Source organism: Rhinatrema bivittatum, chromosome 1 (assembly GCF_901001135.1).
Source record: "Rhinatrema bivittatum chromosome 1, aRhiBiv1.1, whole genome shotgun sequence".
NCBI classification, from domain to species: Eukaryota; Metazoa; Chordata; class Amphibia; order Gymnophiona; family Rhinatrematidae; genus Rhinatrema; species Rhinatrema bivittatum.
The window spans coordinates 210,246,513-210,260,814 of NC_042615.1; the positions used below are offsets into that span (position 1 = coordinate 210,246,513).

The following is a 14,302-nucleotide window of genomic DNA, read 5'->3' on the forward strand; positions in this document are numbered from 1 at the left end:
GGGAAAGCCATGCCCTGCTGTTCATTCCCAGTAGGAAGAGGCTGCATTTCCCAAGCCCTTCTGGTTAATAGTTAAGTGCCACGCTGCATTAAACTACTGGTCTACAGAGCCCAGAATCCTGTCTCAGAGAGTGGCCAATCTGAGACACTCAAAACACCTGGCAAATCCTAATGGGAAAATGCCCTTCTGCAGCACCCATTCTTAGATGGAAAATGGCGACCAACCCACACGCCAGCATGGCTAATTGTTAATGGACCTGTCCTCCAAAAATTCCTTCAAACCATTTTTACCCCAGCTATAGTACTTAACCATATCCTAAAGGATTTCCTTCTTCCTCCATAGGTGGTCTCATTAGAACTACCTGTCAGTCACAAGACAATGCAGCCATAAGATCATTCAACAAAAGCATGATAACAAAACAAATAGTAGCTGGCAAAACAGTCTCAGAATGAAAGCTGTGGAAGCACCAAATTTACTTCTACATTTTGTAACGGTGCAATTTTGTGGCAAGTTTTATTATAAGTGGTCACTGAAAAAAAAATAGGAATCTGTATCCTAAATCATAAGAGATACTCCATGTCAAGCCTACTAATATATACCAGAACTGCTTAGGAGCCATTAAATTCTGCTAATATTTCATCAGGGAAAGAAGGTAAGGACACAGTAGGTGGAGGGAGAGCTAGCTCTCTGGAAGGGACTTATCTGGCCCTCTTTTTTTTTTTTTTTTTTCCATTGCAATAAGAGACTTTCCTTTTGGAGAACTGATGCCAAGAAATCTCATAGTACAGCAATAAAGGCAGAGAAGATGAAGTCTAGTAAACAAACCACATTTTTATGAAGAGCAAGAGAACAAAGAAATGAAAAGAAAGGAAACAGCATACTGTGGAGTGAATTTTCAAAGTTGTCATGCATTATGTACATAAAATCTTTTGAAAATTCAGCCCTATGGAGTGAATTTTTAAAGGTGTTACTCACATAAAAGTAGCAATTTTCAAAAGCCCATTTACAGGTATAAAACCCAGTTTTATGCATATAAGTCCTTTTGAAAATTACCTATATTTTTATATTGCTGTACATGCCCTTGGGCAAGCTATTTGTGAAAGCAAGTCATAAATTATTAAATTAAATATCATTAAGGACTCCAAAATAGAGACATTTTAAAGTCTAAAATTAGCTCAATACTTTTCTGGGCTTTCAATATACTGGGATGCCAAGAAATTTGTGATTAAAAAAAAAAAAAAGGATGAAAAAAGCCATATTATACCTTTTCCGGAGTGCAAAGGCAGACTGATGCATCTGCCAGCGATCTATGGAAATCAGCTCAGTAGTTCAATTATTATATATCCAAGTAAGGATTGTGCCACTTCTATTTAAGTTTTAGTCCAATGGAAACTCCTTATCCACAAAGGCAGTAAGGAAATTCTGAACAATGGTTGTAACATCTGCCAAAAAAAAAATGGAACCAAAGTTACTGCAAGTCACCCACTGCAGAATTTCACAGAAAAGAACAGGCATTGCCCCCTTTACCCCAATCATTTTTTTCTAGTGAATATGGAAGACCATTTGGCTGCAGCATATTATGGGGTATCCATCTGCCACAGCACTAGCAAAATCAACAATAGAACAACCGCAGATGTATAATTGAAAAAAAAATAGCGTACTTATTGATAATGCAACTTAGAAGAGTAATTTTTACGCACATCATCTGTACAGTGTGAGATGGAATACTCGGAACCAATCTACAACCCTTAAAAATCTCATTTCAATCAAATTATTTTTGGCTTCCAGAAGGTAACTAGAGCAAAAAAGTCAAAACAGCAACAGTTATAAAGGCAGATATTCATGTAATGCTCTATATTCTGTAGATAGATATAATCACACCCAAAGAAGCCATCATAAATTTCCGTTAATAGCCTCCACTCCATCCATAGACATGCCTACAAACAAGTCACCAAAAATATATACAAGCTTTTTATTCAACACTGGAAGTCCATAATTTACTCGCTCTTGCTTTAGACAACTGTCTCTCTGTGGGGCTTGGGGAAGGGTTTGATAGAGGGAGAATGCTGGAGATTAGGGTGGGAAGAGAAGACTGGATGGTGAGCAGGGGAAGCAGAATGCCTTTTTGGTCGGAGGGCCAACCAAGTTCCACCCCTAATCAACCAATTTCGTACTTTTCCTTTACAGTTAGGAAGTAATATAAAATAAGTTACACATGCAAATGTAACAAACTATTGTAGCAATTTAAAAAAAAAAACAAAACAAAACATTTAGGCACATAAAATCCACTTACATGTGAATATCCTATGGGCAATTCAATGGCATATTTATCAGTCTTCAAAAGCCCACTTGCATGGGTAAAGTGCACGTACAGGTGTAAAATTCAATTTTAAGCATTTAAAGAGCCTGATTGTAAACAGCATTATTCATTCTGTCTTACGTATTTTTATTTATTTAAAAACTTTTCTATTCCGTTGCTAAGTTAAATACCGTCGCAACGGTTTACATGTAGGCACATATTTAATGTAGGTAAAAGTGTACTATAGTACATTCTAACAGGTGCCGTCAAAGGTTCGGTTACAATATATCATTAGACATAGTCATTTAGCGAAGTAGTTCATGACCAATTGTACCAAGGTACTTACACCGGTAGTTTTATTACACATAGTATTATAGTTATGTTTTATTGTGGTGTAGAGTTCCTAGACTAATCTACTGTACAGTCCTAAGGACTGTATGTCAGTGCCTTTCTGTCTTTTCCTGAAATATTTGAATAAATTGTTGTATATAATTATTCATTCTTAGACTAAACAAATTGTGTGATGCTAGAAAATCTGCCATTGTGCTAAAGGAGAAAAGCGGCAAAAATAGCATTACTAATAGAAGTGTCAGTACTAAGCAACTACTCTGTACATTACAATGTTAATTTTGAACTAGTTTACCCTGTTCCAAGTTCCGTAACCTTGTTCTATGTAATGCCTCTAGGCAAAATTTATGTTCTGTTTCAATGTAAACCGATGTGATCTGTATGGAGAGAAAGACTATCAAATTTCAAAAGATGCAATCAAAAACCAAGATACAGGAGCAGTACAATTTGCTTGGGCACCATTTGCCTAATTAAAAAGAACTTCCAAGCTCACCCCCATATAAAATACACACACACACGCACAGGCACGCTTCAGAAAAAAGCTGTTTGGCACAATGCAAGTATTAAGAGGAGCAACAGCAGTAAATCTGAGGAAACTGAAATCATACCCAACACACTATACCCTGGCTTTAACAAGAAGGAACCTTTTATTTTAAATATGTTTACATTCCACCTATAGTGATGAATCGTGCTAGGCAAATCAATTAAAATAAGGTCATAATAATCATGTTATAGAATATGTGGGCCGCGCACACACACACACACAGTTTTTATCTGCACGCATATGTGCGGGTGGCGCGTGCAAAGGGGGGTAAAATTATGCAAACTCGCATGGCAACAAGATCGGGGCTCCCCCAGTTCCCTCCCAGTCCGCTTCAATTTAGGACTTTCCTACCCTCTACCCTAACCTCCCTTCCCCTTCACCTCTCTCTAAATCTGTTTTTTGGGGAGGGAACATTTTTCCATCGAGTTACTTCAGGGCCAGACCTAAAATAACATGCATGTGCCGGCAGCCGGCTGTCGAGCGAGGCATGACACTGTCCCGGCCTACCCCCCCCCCCCCCCCGACCACCCATCCCCGCCCATTTGTCAGGGCACGGCACTTATGTGAGTATCGCCACTTACACGCGTGGCCAGGCCCTTTTTAAATGGGCCCTGCGCTTAAGTGGCGATTTCTACCCACGTGGCAGATTTAAAATCCGGCCGTTATAATTTAAAATCATGAGGCCTTGGAACAGACTATGAATTACCCCTTTGCTTGGGGTGAGGAGTACCACATGAAAAGTTATATTTACTAATATGATTTATCTTCAGGTTCGTAGCCTGAGTAGGGGATGAGACAAGGTCCCAGTGACCCCGATCCCACAATTCTGTGCCCTTCGCAAGCCACCTCTCACTTGTGGCACCACAGACCAGATAAAAATAATCACACCCGAATAAAACAGAAATTAACCCTTTTGCTAGTATTGTGTAAGTAGACAGTAAATCCAACCAGAACATTAAATAGGAAAAGCACAGTGGTGAAGTATAATATAAACTTGCAGTTTTTTTATTTTATAATCAAGCAATGCAAAAATAACACTGGGTATGGCCTGTTAGGCAGGGCAACCAACATACTCTTATGGCTAATAAAATAAAATAAGGAACGCTAAGAGAGAAATGTTGGGGAAGGGCCAGTGCTAGCTTTGTTGCAGTCGTGTGCGAATGATTACTGTGCTGCCCACCCCCCACAATTCATTCAATCTCTGTCCCAGGCCCATCAAATAAAGTTCAGCTCCTTCCAGCAATCTATATTTTTAAAAATAGACACCCATCCATTCTTCCACAGAACCCATAGTCAAGGGAAGGGTATACATACCCTAGGGAAACCTTACAGCCTTACACACACACACACACACACACACCCGCATAGCCGCACCAAATTTTTTTTTTTTTTAATTCTTTATTTTCAAAATTTTTGGAAAACATCCCAAGAAAACCTCTTTACAGCAAAGTGGGTGTATACAAAATAGACAAGAAACAAAGGATTACATTTACAATAAGTAATCAAATCAAATAATTTTTGTAGACATCCTCAATTATAGGAAATAATGGAGCAGGTGGTACTTTGAACGCATTTTTAAGGATTCATAATACCAAAAAAGAGAAAATATGTACGCCTAGCGATGCCACCACTTTACATTAACTAAGCTGAAGTTGGGGTGGTATTCACACGGGCACGTTCATCTATGAAAGCTTTAAGCTGTACAGGTTCAAGAAAATTATAATTTACACTCAGATGCCTAACACAGCATTTACAAGGATATTTAAGAGTAAATGTAGCACCTAGTTGAAGAACAGACAAACGCATTGCTAGAAACTCTTGATGAGGAGTTTGTGTCGCTTTTACCACGTCTGGATAAATCCTTATTGGATGTCCATACAATTTTGTCTGCCTATTTTTAAAAGATAGCTTCTTTACATAGTTCCGATCGAGTAAAAACACAAACAATATTAATAGTGGTCTCCTCTGTATCAATGGTCATATCTAATATATTACATAAGTCCAGATCTGAAACTAGAGTTCTCTCAGGTTCTGTATCATCAACTTGAATTCTTTTTTGGAGGTAATAAGCCTTCGTAATGACTGGTAAGGCAGGCTCTGGAATCTTAAGAATTAACTTCATATAGTTCCTGAATAACTCCAGTGGGGACATCATTTGAACCACGGGGAAATGAAGTACACTACGATTGTGGGCTCTGAGGGCGTTCTCCAGCCTCTCAAGCCTTGTATTTGTATCATTTTCCGAAATAATCCATTTTTGTTGCACACTTTCAACTTTTGTAATCTTTTTGTCCAACTCTTCGACTTTTTCCCCATACTTTGAAATAAGATTTTTGTTCATATCAATTGATTTCTTGTTTCAATTGTAACTTGTGATAATGTATTTATAGAGGTTTCAATCTATTTTAATGCTGCCCATATCCCCTCAAGAGTAATTTTTTCCAGGGTTGCAATGCTAAAACCTGCAGTTAAAGCCCTCATGTTGCAGTCTCCCACTTCCACACCCTCGCACATACCCATCTCTGTCCTTTTTGGCATTGTTGATGGCTCCTTCCTCCTAGCTCCCAGCGAGTTGTCCAGAGTTAAATGTTCCAAATCACTTCTCAGGCTTAGGGAACTTACTTCTCCTAGCCCACGGACTTCATGACTGTTATCCACCCGATTCACAGCGTCTCCCTCACTTCGGTCCAGCACCAAAGGGCTCCTTGCTGCTTCCGGGGTGCCAGGTATCACGGTGTTTCCCAGGTGCACAGGCTTACTCAGCTCTCCAGGGCTTGTGACATCATAGGTCAGGGGAGAGATTGCTCGCTCCAGCTCTACTCTCCTAGCGACCAAGCATTCTGGCGAAGATGTGGTGGCAGCCGAAAAGAACCCCTCAATCCAAGACTGTTTGGGGTCAATAGAGGGCAAGTCATCCTTTGCCTTTCTAAGCCTCCCCTTTTAGTGTGGGGCATTTCCAAGGAACCTCAATGTAAAAGATGAGACTCTCCACGAGCGTCTGTTTCGGTATTCACTCAGACGGCCATCTTGCCTCCCCAACTAGCTACACCAAATTTAATTATGCACTTTATCAAATTTTACATGAAAGAACATTCAAAAGTACATTCTGAGGCAAAATATCACAAATATTATACCTACATGCACTGCTGTAGTGCCAACCAGAAAGCTCTGCAAAAAATAGACACTTGCAACGCCTATGGAATTTATAATGGCACCTCAGAAAGCCATGAATAAACGTAATTACCATTACAATACAGTAAGCCTCTGATACAAAACAATCCTAACTGCCAGCACTCAAACAGTAGCAACCTTATCTATGAAAAGGCAGCACTGCAAATGTTACACCAGGCCCTAGAACACCAATACAATAACAACATCAATGAATAAAGGCCTCCTCAAAATTCCTCATGCTAAAATCACGCACCTAGTATTAACCCGAGAGAGAGCTATATCCATCACCAGCCCATCGCTATGGAACACCTTACCCCTAAATCTAAGAACCCAAGTTGACACCAAAACTTTCAAAAAAGAATTAAAAACCTGGCTTTTTACCAGAGCTTTTTCAGAAGATCTTAACTATCAACACCAACAAACTCCCAACCAGACAATTCCAAAGAAAACAAAGACACCATCCCATCAACTTACGAGTTGCGACAGCTAATCAAACCACTAACTCTATAACAGACATCTAAAAACTTTTCCCTATATAATCTAACCCTCTTTTACCCCATTGCTACTCAACTTTATCTTTAAATTGTATTTGTTAAAATTCTAATGTCACTCTCCTAATGTAAACCATTATGATGGCATAACCAAATATACAGTATACAAAACATGTTAAAATAAATAAATACACCTCCTCTAGGGAAAACAGACAGGCCAGGCTACTATAGATCTCTACACAAACTACATGCCACCAAAATCTCTCACTTTGATTACATATGCAGAATACAGACCCTAACCAAATACAGAATAAAGAGTCCAGACAGTATAAATAAAAACGTGCTGAGAGCAACTGAACTGGAACCCACAACAAGCCAGTCTCTATATACAGAGCAGCCAACAATGGAAAAACAAACATTGACATAGAAAGAAAAACTACCACAATCAATATGTAATACAGAAAGATAGTGGCTTAAAACATTTTGGGGTAGATTTTCAAAGGGGTACGCGTGTACGATACACGCGTACCCCCCCAAAAACCTACCGCAAACCCCCCCCCTGCGCGCACCGAGCCTATTTTGCATATGCTCAGTGGCGCACGTAAGTCCCGGGGCTTGCATAGAGGGGCGTGTCGCGAGTGACGTGGCGTTTTGGGGGTGGGCCTGGGGGCATGGCGCTGGCCCGGGGGCATGGTCAAGGCCTCCGGACCAACCCCCAGGTCGGGTGATGGCTTTCTGCAGGCGTAAATCTGCCAAAGGTAGGGGGGGTTAGGTAGGGGAAGGGAGAAGAAGGTGAGGCGGAAGGAAAGTTACCTCCGAGGCCGCTCCGATTTCGGAGCGGCCTCGGAGGGAACAGGCAGCACGCGCTGGGCTCGGCGCATGCAGGTTGCACAAATGTGCACCCCCTTGCACGCGCGTATCTTATAAAATCCAGCGTACTTTTGTTCGCGCCTGGTGCATGAACAAAAGTACGCCCGCGCGTACATTTATAAAATCTACCCCTTTATATATTATTGTGGCTCAATCTTTTTATGCCTTCCAAATTGCCAAATGCACCAATGTTTTTAAAAAATACGCAACTATCAATTATATAAAAAAAATTGGGTATATAATAAAAGGGCAAACTGACGAGTCAAATGTGTGTTTCAAAACCTCTGACTTACTGTCCTGACCATCATCATATGCCTGTGAGAAGTCAATTCTTTAGTTTTTCTATTTGCTCAACATTTCTGTAAAAACTTTCAAACTTCAAAATTTTTTTATATAATTGATGGTTTAAGTATTCGGAAAAATACTGGTGCTTTTGATAATTGTTATATGTCCATAATAAACTGGAAGGCATAAAAAGATTGAGCAACAATAATATATAAAATGTTTTATGCCACTATTTTCTTTTTGTAAAACAGAAACATTATTCTTCATAACACATTAAAAAAATCAATAAATATAAAACATAATAGTAAAATTGTCATAAAAAATAAATTTTCAAAACACTTAAATAGAATATCCAAAATTTCCCAAACACCAATACAATTGTTAAAAAAAATACAATAGTTAAAAAATATTCTATTTCCCAAAAATAAATATTTCAAAACAGCTAAAACATCAAATTACACACAATAATTAATATTAATAAGGATTAAAAATTCTCATCTCCATACCTGAGATTTCTTTAATTTCCAGTCACCCTGAGATTTTCATGGATTTAGGAAGATAAAGTTGTGTGACCCTATCTTCTCTCACACACACAAAATAACACATTGATTCTCTCACCACTCCCTGTCACATACATGCCTAGGCTCTCACACATACGTCCTCGCTCCCTCACAGACATAATGTATATGCTTGATGCCTATGAGAGCCTTATATGATATAGGCTCTCACAGGTGCGCGCGCACACACAGGCCTCACAGACATAGGCACTCAGACACACACACACACAAGCTTTCACACAGACACATACATGCATACAGGCTCACACAGAAACACACACATATACATAAGCTCTCACAAACATGTTCTCTATTGGCTTAGTGGGATGACCTCCACCACAGCCTCCGGGCTCCCCCTCTTATCACCCTGAGGGGGTAGGTGATGAAGTGGGAAAAGTTGTGCACAGGTGCACATGCGGCATATTTCAGGGAACTCTGCCGCAGTGCGGTATTTCCTCTTCAGTGGATTTGGCTCCACTGGCGGCCCTGCAGCCTCTCCTGTTGCCACCACCCCCAGGTGTGATGCCCTGTGCAAATACACAGTATGCACACCTGGTCATGCCGGGCTTAGGTTGGGGGAGGAAAAGCAGAGAAATACACAACTGGATCTCTCTGAAAATGTAGTCTCTCAGCTCCTGGCTCCTCTGATCCTTGTTGGGATTTTACATGTAGCTCCACTATGATGCAAGAACTGTCTGTCTCTATTTCCTCAAAGCGCAGACTTCTGTCTCTGCCTCTTGATAATTAGCTCTTCAGGAGAAGAACTGATTGCAGAGCTGCCAGATACGCACCTCTCTTCCTGCCTCCTGATTCTAATTCCTGACTGACCCTGCCCTGCACACACAAAGCCAGCCAAATTGTGCCTTTTCTACCTTAAATGGTTTCCCAGTATTCTTTTGGCTTCCTTCTCTGCTGCCTATATAGTGCTGTTCTCTGGGCAGGTTAAACAGTACAGCTCTTTTCCCAAATTATTAACACAGAGCTGGATGATGGCTATTGCAGAACATTTTTCATTCAGAGAGCAGCATACATGATTTTTATTTATTTTTGTTTTCCTTCACCTTGGCTGTGGCAGCTTGCAGTTTCTGTAGGATTGACAACCCTTTTTCACAGGTCCAAAACATCAGATTTAAACACAGCTCGGGTCATATTGTAAGGCTCCAAAACTTAAGTGCATGTGGACAGGAACCTGGTTTATACTAGCGCGTTACAAAAGCATTAAAAAAAAAAGGTACATAATTTATGCTTGCCACAGAAAAGCTCAGAGAAGCACCTACACACAGCACAATGGACTAAAATGGCTACAAGAAAGGTGAGTTAACTTTTACTCCTATGCTGACCTAATCATCAGGTTTCCCACATTAAAAAGAAACAACCACTAAAATGTCTCCTTGCTAAAGCAGCTAACTACATTGCCCAGTAATAACCAATATCTTCTTTTACGTGTAATTTGCAAGCACCCACACTAAACATACCGTGGATTTCAGAGTACGGGTTTTTTTTGGCAACACTCATATTACATGCCTGAGTACAGTTAGTGCTGAAATACCCGTGCTAAAACCAGAGTAAAAATCCATGGTAGGCTCAGTGTGGCTTATTACATCAACCCCCTTAACAGCTCAATCGACCACCCCCCCCCCCTCCTCCCATCCTATGTCAGAGATACAGACATTTCTTAGCAGAGAACAATGCCCATTTATTTATTTAAATATTTGTATACTTAATATTTCTAGGCAGGTTCCAGATTTTACATTCATAAAATCAAAATTTACAAGTAGCACTCAAAAATAGCTACATAGAACATGTACTACTTTCGTATTTTATTAGAGCAGTCACACGATTTGCCCTCTCATGACCAATAAATAAATAAATGCTGTTTTATACTCAAGCTACGCTATAACTACTTGTCAGACTTTTATAGACAAGAATCAGCAAACAGCAACTCTGGTTGACCACAACTTCTTTAGTGTCCTCTTAATCTTTTTCCAGAGGGGCAAAAATTAGGGGCTACTGCTTGGTTTCTTTCTAAACCTAGTCCTTAAAAAGGTACATATTCAGGACCAGGAAAAAATGAGCAAATACAAAGCAATAAGAAAACAGACAAATTGAGAAAAGAAGAAGGAGGTAGAATAGTTCCTGGTGTTGACTAAGCCTCATTGGGAATGCAGGAATCAAGTCTACAAATCCAGCAACGTTCTAAATGCAGAAGTGTCCAGAACCCGTCTCTCCCTTGAGGGGATGGAGCCACATTAACTCCCACACCTTCAATTCATTAATGGAGTAATTTTTCATTGTGTAATGCTTCAAACATTCAGGAACTCCCCCTTCTAGCAACACTAGAACTGTCCTGAATAAGGGAAGAGATCTTACAAGCACACACTATGGGGCTGTGGTAAATCTGACGCAGATGTTTGCGTACATATTTGCACGTAGGTCTCCACGCTAATCTTATACATATATGTAGTAACTCGTTTAGCACAGAAAAAATGCACGCACAAACCCATTCAGAAACCCACGGCAAGTGCGGTGTTTTTTTTTTCTAAAGGTTTTTTAGCACCTCAGTCAAGGCAGGAGTTAAGTTAAAGTGCCTGTCTGAAGGAAAAGAACAACAGCGGCAGAAGCTTTACAACATGGCAGAAGATGGGGGGGGGGGGGGGGGGGGGGAGAACAGGCTGAGAGAAGGCAGTTTCTTGTTGAGGAAGAGAGGAGTGCCTGAGAGGAGCAGGTTGCCTTGGCTCAAGCTGCTCGCAGACGGCCATGCAGGCAGCTGATATTCTGCCTGAGGACAACTTTGCTGGGGATGCAGGAGACTGATAATGCACACCTATAGACCGAGCTCCAGAACTGTTCTTAGTCTGTACAAAGAAATCCTCTAACAGACCATGGACGTGCCATTCCGTGCCTGGTCAAGCTTCTTGGAACCTTACACTTCCATTTGGCACATCACTTTCAACAGCCAAGAATCTCTGCTGCATTTCCCGCACTCACTGGAATCTGCCATTTTAGCTCCCACGCAGGTGGAGTCAAATCATGAAGGGGGTTAGACATTGTTCTACCCTCTTATAGTCCTACTCACGGACCACTAACTTCTTCACTGTCTTTCGCCCCAAGAATCAATCACGGGTCTCCACACGCCAACAATTAATGCAGGTTTCTGTGCAGATTTCTGCACAGGTCTCTACAAAGGCCCTTGAGAGCATGTATTTGCATGTGTATTTGGTTTGTATGGATTTTCTGCTCGTATCTCATTTGCATACCCTTCCTTAATGACATCCTGTGGGGCTACTGGGTTTTGCTGCACGGGTCTTATTATATCAGTCCCTAAGAGTGGCAACCTAAATAAAGCCATAGCACTGTGAACAGGAAAAACTGGGCAGATCAGATGGGCAGGTTGATCTTTTTCTGTCATCTGCTACCATGACTGGCGAAAACAGGAGGCAATGGGGACAGGGCTAGGAAATATAAGCGGATATTGCAGCAGCTTGCATACATAAGCAGGAACTTCATAAACCTTCCGTAATTAGTTTTGCACTCTTTTGTCCACACTGTCTTATAGTTCAAAGGTGCTAATGGGATGGCAGTCTAAGAATAGAAACATAGAAACATAGAAACATAGAAATGACGGCAGAAGAAGACCAAACGGCCCATCCAGTCTGCCCAGCAAGCTTCACACATTTTTTCTCTCATACTTATCTGTTTCTTTTAGCTCTTGGTTCTATTTCCCTTCCTCCCCCACCATTAATATAGAGAGCAGTGATGGAGCTGCATCCAAGTGAAATATCAAGCTTGATTAGTTAGGGGGTAGTAGGGGTAGTAACCGCCGCAATAAGCAAGCTACACCCATGCTTATTTGTTTTAACCCAGACTATGTTATACAGCCCTTATTGGTTGTTTTTCTTCTCCCCTGCCGTTGAAGCAGAGAGCTATGCTGGATATGCATCTAAAGTGAAGTATCAGGCACATTTGGTTTGGGGTAGTAACCGCCGTAACAAGCCAGCTACTCCCCGCTTTGTGAGTGTGAATCCTTTTTTCTTCTCCCCTGCCGTTGAAGCTATGCTGGGTATGCGTGAAGTATCAGTTTTTCTTTTCCCCTGCCGTTGGAGCAGAGAGCTATGCTGGATGTGCATCGAAAGTGAAGTATCAGGCACATTTGGTTTGGGGTAGTAACCGCCGTAACAAGCCAGCTACTCCCAGCTTTGTGAGTGCAAATCCTTTTTTCCACATTTCCTCTTGCTGTTGAAGCTTAGAGTGATGTTGGAGTCACAGTAACCATGTGTATGTTTATTGAATAAGGGTATTGTGTCCAGGCAGTAGCCATCATTCTGGCGAGTCACCCACTCTTCATTGGCGGCCTCTTGACTTTATGGATCCACAGTGTTTATCCCACGCACCTTTGAAGTCCTTCACAGTTCTGGTCTTCACCACTTCCTCCGGAAGGGCATTCCAGGCATCCACCACCCTCTCCGTGAAGAAATACTTCCTGACATTGGTTCTGAATCTTCCTCCCTGGAGCTTCACATCGTGACCCCTGGTTCTGCTGATTTTTTTCTTATGGTAAAGGTTTGTCGTTGCCTTTGGATCATTAAAACCTTTCAAGTATCTGAAAGTCTGTATCATATCTCCTCTGCTCCTCCTTTCCTCCAGGGTGTACATATTTAGATTCTTCAATCTCTCCTCGTACGTCATCCGATGAAGATCCTCCACCTTCCTGGTCGCCCTTCTCTGTACCGCTTCCATCTTGTCTTTGTCTTTTTCTAGATACGGTCTCCAGAACTGAACACAGTACTCCAGGTGAGGCCTCACCAAGGACCTGTACAAGGGAATAATCACTTCCCTTTTCTTACTCGATATTCCTCTCTCTATGCAGCCCAGCATTCTTCTGGCTTTTGCTATCGCCTTGTCGCATTGTTTCGCAGACTTCATATCATTAGACACTATCACCCCAAGGTCCCTCTCCTGCTCCGTGCACATCAGCCTTTCCCCCCCCATCGAATACAGTTCATTCGGATTTCCACTCCCCATATGCATGACTTTGCACTTCTTGGCATTGAATCTCAGCTGCCATATCTTCGACCACTCTTCCAGTTTCCTTAGATCCCGTCTCATTCTCTCCACTCCTTCCGGTGTGTCCACTCTGTTGCAGATCTTAGTGTCATCCGCAAAAAGACAAACCTTACCTTCTATCCCGCCCGCAATGTCGCTCACAAAGATATTGAACAGGACCGGTCCCAATACCGATCCTTGCGGTACACCACTTAAAACCGCTCTCTCTTCAGAGAAGGTTCCATTTACCATCACACATTGTCTTCTGTCCGTCAACCAATTTGCAATCCAGGTCACCACCTCGGCACTCACTCCCAAGCTTCTCGTTTTATTGACCAGTCTCCTGTGCGGAACCGTATCAAAAGCTTTGCTGAAATCCAAGTATATGATATCGAGTGCTCTTCCTCGATCCAATTCCTTGGTTACCCAGTCAAAAAAGTCAATCAGATTTGTTTGACAGGATCTTCCCCTGGTGAATCCATGTTGCCTCTGGTCCATCAATTCTCCAGACTGTAGATAGTTCACTATTCTCTCTTTCAGCAGTGACTCCATTACTTTTCCCACCACCGAAGTGAGGCTAACCGGTCTGTAGTTGCCAGCCTCCTCCCTGTTCCCACTCTTGTGAAGCGGGACCACCACCGCTCTTCTCCAATCACTCGGCACCACTCCCGTTTCAAGGGATCTATTGAACAGG

The 14,302-nt window shown here is 41.6% G+C and overlaps 1 protein-coding gene across 14 annotated transcripts in view; it reads right to left on the minus strand.

Annotated features, from left to right (window-relative positions):
• The window catches only part of JAKMIP1 (janus kinase and microtubule interacting protein 1), a 558,919-nt gene that overhangs the window by 411,414 nt on the left and 133,203 nt on the right, over positions 1–14,302 (minus strand). For 10 of the 14 annotated variants that reach the window (XM_029591303.1, XM_029591252.1, XM_029591339.1 and 7 more), the window contains one exon: positions 1,265–1,442. The exons of 2 other annotated variants lie outside the window; for them this stretch is intronic. The gene's annotated coding sequence lies outside the window, so the exon portion shown is untranslated. The remainder of the gene's footprint in view (positions 1–1,264; positions 1,443–14,302) is intronic. 2 more of the 14 variants (XM_029591259.1, XM_029591292.1) reach the window with 1 other exon arrangement.